This window comes from Notolepis coatsorum, assembly GCF_963971535.1.
Source record: "Notolepis coatsorum genome assembly, chromosome: 17".
Taxonomy (NCBI): domain Eukaryota; kingdom Metazoa; phylum Chordata; class Actinopteri; order Aulopiformes; family Paralepididae; genus Notolepis; species Notolepis coatsorum.
In genome coordinates this window covers 96,483,547-96,491,575 of record NC_140181.1, presented here as the reverse complement: position 1 = coordinate 96,491,575, position 8,029 = coordinate 96,483,547, and the positions used below count along the sequence as shown (strand labels likewise).

The following is an 8,029-nucleotide window of genomic DNA, read 5'->3' as shown; positions in this document are numbered from 1 at the left end:
TTGATTTTAGGAAATCATTTGGAATATTTCCTGAGTTTTAGATGTTGTTTACCAGTTTCACAAGGAGCTCGATGCATCTGTCACCAGAGTTCTTATTCAGTTCAGCAGGGATCTCATCCTCGTTAGCTTTACCAAATCAACACCAAAATGGTGTGATGGTCTGGAGGAGTGGGGAGGGCACTGGGTGTAGTGTGATGGTGTGGAGGAGTGGGGAGGGGGGTACTGGGTGTAGTGTGATGGTGTGGAGGAGTGGGGAGGGCACTGGGTGTAGTGTGATGGTCTGGAGGAGTGGGGAGGGTACTGGGTGTAGTGTGATGGTCTGGAGGAGTGGGGGGGGGGGGTACTGGGTGTAGTGTGATGGTCTGGAGGAGTGGGGGGGGTACTGGGTGTAGTGTGATGGTCTGGAGGAGTGGGGGGGGTGCTGGGTGTAGTGTGATGGTCTGGAGGAGTGGGGGGGGTGCTGGGTGTAGTGTGATGGTCTGGAGGAGTGGGGGGGGTGCTGGGTGTAGTGTGATGGTCTGGAGGAGTGGGGAGGGTACTGGGTGTAGTGTGATGGTCTGGAGGAGTGGGGGGAGGGTACTGGGTGTAGTGTGATGGTCTGGAGGAGTGGGGGGGGTACTGGGTGTAGTGTGATGGTGGTCTGGAGGAGTGGGGGGGGGGTACTGGGTGTAGACAGTGTGACCGTTTGACACCACCACTGTCAGAACGTCAGTGTCTGTAAGGGGAGTTCAAGTTCAAGTTTCAAGTTTTGTTTTATTTGTCACATATAAAGGTACGTGTACATTACAGTGAAATGTTTGGTTCTGTATGAGCCTCCTGATGACAAACGGTTTAGAGTAGGGATGCTCGATATTGGCTTTTTTACCGATACCGATATTCCGATATTGTCCAACTCTTAATTTCGATACCGATACCGATACCGATATCAACCGATACCGATATATGCAGGGTTTCCCCCCAAAAAAACTGAATAATTTCAGGTAATTAATAATTTCACTGGATGCATTCAAAAGGCTTTCTAAATGTAAGCATTATCTGTGCAAAATATGATAATTAAAAAAGTAAAAATTAACATTACATATCTCTTGTTGTTGAATTAAACCAACATGCATACTTTTGACAATAAATAAAATAAGAATTGGTTCTTACTTGCTTGCCTGGGTAAATAAAGGTTAAATAAATGTTAAAAAAAAAAAAAAAAAAAAAAGATTATTGTTTTTTTATTTTTTTTTACCGATACCGATATTTTCCGATATCACATTTTACTGCCGATATCGGCCGATAATATCGGTCGGCCGATAATATCGGACATCCCTAGTTTAGAGTGTTTTCTGCCAGGAAAGGCAATAGCTGCAAGAGGATCCAGTCAAACATTGATCAAACCAGTTTGAGTCAAACCTTTGAGAGAGACACAAAGAGGAAGAACACATTGAATCAGTGGTACAGGGAGGGGAAGCTGCTCGTCAGAGGAAATTAATCTGTGTGTGTGTTGTTGGTGCGGGTGTGAAGGGAAGTAGCTTCACTGTGTCTACAGTAGTGAGTCTTGTCATTTGAGATGAATAAGATGAGATAAGATATTCCTTTTATTGATCCCCTTGGGGAAATCCGGGCGTCAAAGCAGCATGGGGGAGGGGGGGGGGGGTACAGGTATGGATTGGGCAGGGTAATTGTAGAAATAGCCTACATAGGCAATACACAAATAAGAGAAAAATAAACAGCGTAAACAAAGGTGCAGATGAGGGTCTGTATGCCCTATCGGTTATATTATATACGTTACAATAAATATAGGCAATAAAGAATTTGAATCTGAATACTACGAGTAAAAGTAAACGGTATACACAAGGTGCAGTATACACAAGGTACCCTAACTGGCATGATATACGTCATACAGTACCGTTGTAGTGGTTAAGACTGTGACACACTTAGTGGTCATACATTCCTAATAGTTCTGTATTAGTTCTCCCATGGGGGGGGGGGGGGGGGGCATGTTTGATTTGATTTGATTTGATTTTTATTTGTCTCGAACATAGAAACATAAAACAAGTTTAAAAAACAAAAAGGTAAATAGTCAAAGACTATTTCCATACAATAAGTGTTCGAGAAGGAACAGGGGGAAGTAGAAACAACTTATCAAGCCCTGCCCCTTCCTTACAATATTTGACATTATAATTTAATAATATAACAAATAAAAAATAAAATAAAAGTACAGTTTTGTTCTGAGTCGAGTTAAAGGGAACAGAATCCTCCCTAAAACAGAGTTCACGGTTTTATTCTTGTGATCTTGAACAGTTCAGTCTTGATTTGTGAACATACATAAACCAAGAGAGCTATGACTGCAGGCATGTGCAAAGATGGGGATAAAAGGGGGCGTCGCCCTCTTAGCAAGGAATGCCATCTCATTGAGAACATGGACAGTGCTTGGTGAATCTACATGCATATGGACAGACACAGCTTCTGGTTCATAGGATAATATAGCAACGCTCAAACAAATATTCTATAAATCCACGTTTGTCTCCAATTCATTGTCAATGGAGCAGCTCAGGTTTTGTCTCTTGATGATGACATCACAGGCCCTTACTGTATATTATAGTCCTTTGGTCCTCTGGTTCTCGCTTTGGGGGAGAGTTGTTAATTTCTCACATAATATTGATTGAACTGTCTGAGATCATAATAACATGGGATCCTGTTTGAGGATCTACTTTCACCTCCTCTGTAGATGCCGTTTCTTCACTCTTTGTCATTCTTTCTTGTCATGTACAGTGTTGGGTCTAACGCGTTACAAAGTAACGCGTTACAGTAACGAAGTAACTTTTTGCCGTTCTAGTACTCTAACGCATTACTTTTTAAATTCAGTAACGCTGTTACTGTTACTAAATGGTTTGTTAGTTCGTTACTGCGTTCTTTTTATGTAGATTCATAGCGAGCGTCCTCCTAACTCCGTTTGATTTCGCCTGAGTTTGTTTTGTTTACAATAGAGAGCGTCTATTTCTTTCCGTAGCCGCATTTCTGGTTTTCGCATTTCTGATTGGCCACTGACTGACGTTCTCTGACGTTCTCTGACCAGAGAGCGTCAGTCAGTGGCCACTGGCCAATCAGAAATGCGAAAACCAGAAATGCGGCTACGGAAAGAAATATACGCTCTCTATTGTAAACAAAACAAACTCAGGCGGACGCTCGCTATGAATCTACATAAAAAGACCGCAGTAACGAACTAACAAACCATTTAGCAACTACTTGGAGAGATAATTAATATACAACATGGAAACGAGATAAAGAACATGTTTGAGGCGCTGCTGGAGTCAACTGGACTAACGTTACTACATCTCGACCACCGCAGACTTTGGTGAGTGCAATGTGTTCACTGAAACTCAAGTTGATCAACGGATTTTGACTGTACGAAATCTGCCAGGGAATCTCATAATACTAATCAAACAATATAAATATAGTCCTTTCATGCACAATTGATATCCTAACTATTCTAACGTTGCAATGCTTTGATTGATATCTTAAACAACGTTGCAACTTGCAAGATGGTGAATGAATGAATGAATGAATGAATGAATGAATTAATGAAAACTTTATTTAACAGATTGCAGAATGGGTACAATACAGTACGGCTCAATACATACAATTGTTAAGGGGATGCAGACCTGAGAAAGACGTTTGTCTTGTTTCCATCAGGGTCCCCCATTTTCAATTCATATAGACATTTATGACATACACAACATGACATTTATGGCATAGGGACATATAGGTATTTAGTACTGATACATTTGTGACATAAACGGTATTCAAATATACAGTACTGTTACCCCTAGCTTTGGGTAGGGCATTCCACATTGTTGTGGCATAATTGCGAAACGTGTTTAGTCCCTTGTTTGAGCCGAATCTGGGTTTTACATGATTTGTTGAGCTTCCTCTGGTGTAGTGGTTGTGGTATTCACTGACCTTTGGGAAGTATTTTGACATGTACATGGGTACCCCGGTCGTATAGTGTATCTTGTAGACCAGGCCCATTGCAAGTTGCTGTACTCTGTCGTCTACTCTAAGCCATCCTATGTTGTCAAAGTGGGCAGGGGTGAGGTGGGTTCTGGGGTTCAGGTCAAGTAGTAGTCTGACCAGTTTGTTTTGTGATGTTTGTAATTTTGTTTTAAGCGCCTTTGAGGTGCTTTGGTACCATGAGGTGCACGCATAGTCGTAGTACCCTTGAATTATAATGGTTATAATGAAACGCTCCGGCGACATCAAGGCTGTTCCTTCAACCGGCCCACTTCTTATTATATCGACTCGGGACAACATTTGTTTGTGTCAGATTTGTGTTTGTATCTAGACCACATTGCTTAGCAGAGTTCGGTGATGTGAATGGAAACTGTCAAGTTGATCAACCGATTTTGAGTATCTGGGGCATGGGACTCGGGAGCAATCTTTTTTTTTATTTTTTTTTTAAATAACTAAATAGTTACTTTTCACAGTAACTCATTACTTTTGGGTGTAAGTAACTAGTACAGTAACGAAGTTACTTTGAAATGAAGTAACTAGTAAAGTAACTGAGTTACTATTTTTCAGTTACTAGCACAACACTGGTCATGTATCATATTCTTGTGCTGTATCAACAGCATCAACAGCATCAACAGCATCAACAACAACAACGACAAATGCCCGGTCTCATTCCAAACAATCACTGAGTTTGCTATAAAGGTGCCAAAGATAACATTCAACTACTACATGTCGCACTAGAACACCAGCATGTCATTTATCGAATCAGGTGCATTCCACATGGGGAAATGGGAAGTAGGGAGGGGATACATGCACGCAACATGTAAACAACCACATACATTTTGGACCCGCCAACATTTAAATGATACATTCATAAATCAATAATATTTTGGGGGGAAAAGCAATACTTTAATTCCGCACCTTTCTAAATGCTCTGTGGAAGTATTATTCTTATTTCTTTTTTATGATTACTCCACATAAACATTTTATCTATAGCAACACCAACACCAACAACAACAACAACAACAACAACAACAACAACAACAACAACAACAACAACAACAACAACAACCTCATCACAGCTACACTCAACTCCATTTATTAGTCAAATATATTTTGGAGGATCAGAGTTACTATTTGTTTACCAGGGAACGAGGATGTATTTGTATATAACGGTCGCAACAGTGGACCTCATATATATCAAGCAGATCCATTGCAAATATATGACCTGATGATAAACATTTCTGCTGCAAATTACACAGTGCTCTAAAGTGCCTATAAAACCATTTAATTTATTCACCCTTTTCTCGCACTGGCATTTAAGCATTTCATCGACAGTAATTGTTGCGTAAATATTGATAGACGATGCCTTTTGTTCGCTTGAGACAGCCACGTTACAATCCACCATTGATAATTCAGTCACATTACAAATCCATGGCTTCTTGTAAATCCAGTAAAAGTCCCCTCACCACACATTAGCTGACAGATTAGTGCACCGCTGATGCCTGCAGCAGGTAGACTGGTAAGAAGGAACTGACGTGTGTGTGTGTGTGTGTGTGTGTGTGTGTGTGTGTGTGTGTGTGTGTGTGTGTGTGTGTGTGTGTGTGTGTGTGTGTGTGTGTGTGTGTGTGTGTGTGTGTGTGTGTGTGTGTGTGTGTGTGTGTGTGTGTGTGTGTGTGTGTGTGTGTGTGTGTGTGTGTGTGTGTGTGTGTGTGTGTGTGTGTGTGTGTGTGTGTGTGTGTGCATGCGCGCGCGTGTATAGTACATGCGTGCTCATGTGTTGTGTTGTGACTGGCTTTACTGGGGCTCGTAGTGCACGGTTCGGTGACAGATGGTAGCACCTCAGTCAGATTAATAGCCGGGTTTTCCATCCAATCGGATCTGGCCTGCAGGGGATAGGGAGGGTGTGGTAAAAATAGTCTGACTTCACTAATCTGCTGTGTGTGAGTGTGTGCTTGTCTGTGCAGTAGGCCTATACATGACCGTAGGTGAGACCTAAAGAACAGCAGTTAACTGTATCTACCCGAACCTATCTACAGTCAATGTCTTAAAGGGATACTCCATCTATTTTAAAGGTCCACTCTGTAATATATTTGATTGGATGAGAACTGTGTAGACTCACTCAAACCACGATCAATTACGTGAATTGATGTAATAGTAAGGAGTATGTGCTTTATTCCATATAATTGAGTGTGGTTTCAGTCTACACACGGTTCTCATTCCAAACAATCACTGAGTTTGACTTTAAAGGTGCCAAAGATAACATTCAACTACTAGATGTCGCACTAGAACACCAGCATGTCATTTGTCGAATCAGGTGCATTCCACATGGGGAAATGGGAAGTAGGGAGGGGATACATGCACGTAACATGCAACCACATACATTTTGGACCCGCCAACATTTAAACAACATTTAAATGATACATTCATAAATCAATAATATTTTGGGGGGAAAAGCAATACTTTAATTCTACACCTTTCTAAATGCTCTGTGGAAGTATTATTATTATTTTTTTAAAATGTGTTATGATTACTCTACACAATTTATTTTATCTACTATATACATTTTCCATTGTACATAAATCACCAAAACATACAATATGCTTAAACACAACACATCACATTTGCATCAACCTCTTCAACACTCCTCCTTCTCTCCTGATGTAAACAAGACAAACGTCTTTCTCTGGTCTGCATCCCCTTAACAATTGTGTGTATTGAGCCGTACTGTATTGTACCCATTCTGCAATCTGTTAAATAAAGTTTTCATTCATTCACTCACATAATCTGGAATGGATGTACCCATGGGGGGGGGGGGGGGGGGGGGGGGGGGCGGGCGGGGGGGGGGTATTATTTATGCTCCCAGCCGAATCTGTTGCAAGCTTGCATGGATTTGTGTTACGATGAGTGGAGCGTTTAGATGGCATGACGGTGGTAGAGGTGAGTAGAACCCAAAATGCAGACTTAAAGTCAGAGCCCCATTCAGTGTCTATAGAGCAGCCCCCAGATCTTACATCCCAGTGACATCACTAATTGAAGGGTTCTCTCGCACCACTCTCTCGCTTTAGGAGAGAGTGATGTATGTTCACAAATACTGACCGAACTGTCCTGGGGCACAGTACGAACAGTAATAAGTTATAACTATTACAATACTGCACAATTGCACAGCCCTGCCCTGCCACATATTCTATTCCACTGCATTTCTATTCTAATTTAGTGTATATATTTTACTACATCCTGCACAATTGTACAGCCCTGTCCCATATTCTATTCTATTGTATTACTATTCTAATTGAGTTCATATATTCCATTTGATTTTCATTCTACTTTTAATTGTCTGTTAACGTTGATGCACCAAACGACCAAGACAAATTCCTTGTATGTGCAAACTGACTTGGCAATAAAGACCTATCTGATTCTGATAAACATCTTAAGATGGGTGGAATATCCCTTTAAGGAACGGGGACAGGGACGTGGTGGGGGGCAATCTCAGACGTGCCGCATAACAAACATTATTTGTCACAATAACACATGTCGTTTACAAAAAGGCACTCGTACCGTTAGCGCGGTTGCGCAACCATGGCAACAAGCACAGCACACAGGCCCCCTTCCCTGTCACCTGGCAATAGCGCTGCATTGATTTTCACTCTTTTTGTGCCAAATTGCCAGCAGCTCGGCGGAAACGCCAGTGCGCTCGAGACACGGCAGATGGAGAAAGCCGAGCGGCTGCGGCTTTCAGGGTGTGAACCGTATATGATTCTGTGGTGTGTGAACATGCAACGTGTCGTCTGTATTAAGATAAGATAAGATATTCCTTTATTGATCCCCTTGGGGGAAATTCAGGCATCATAGCAGCATGGGGGAAGGGGGAGGTATAGGTAGTAAAAAAAGCAGTGTAAACAATATAACAAATCCATATAATTAATATAATTAACTCTGGACATGTGCATATGGGCAACAAGGTGCGAGATGAGGGTATGTCTGTATGCCCTCTCAGTTATATTTGCCCTCTATTTGCTAAAATGCTAAATAT

General features: G+C 41.5%; 1 protein-coding gene across 1 annotated transcript in view; it reads left to right on the top strand.

Moving 5' to 3' along the window:
• Nucleotides 1-8,029, top strand: part of sypb (synaptophysin b) — a gene marked incomplete at its 5' end in the record, with an annotated part of 45,162 nt that overhangs the window by 21,524 nt on the left and 15,609 nt on the right.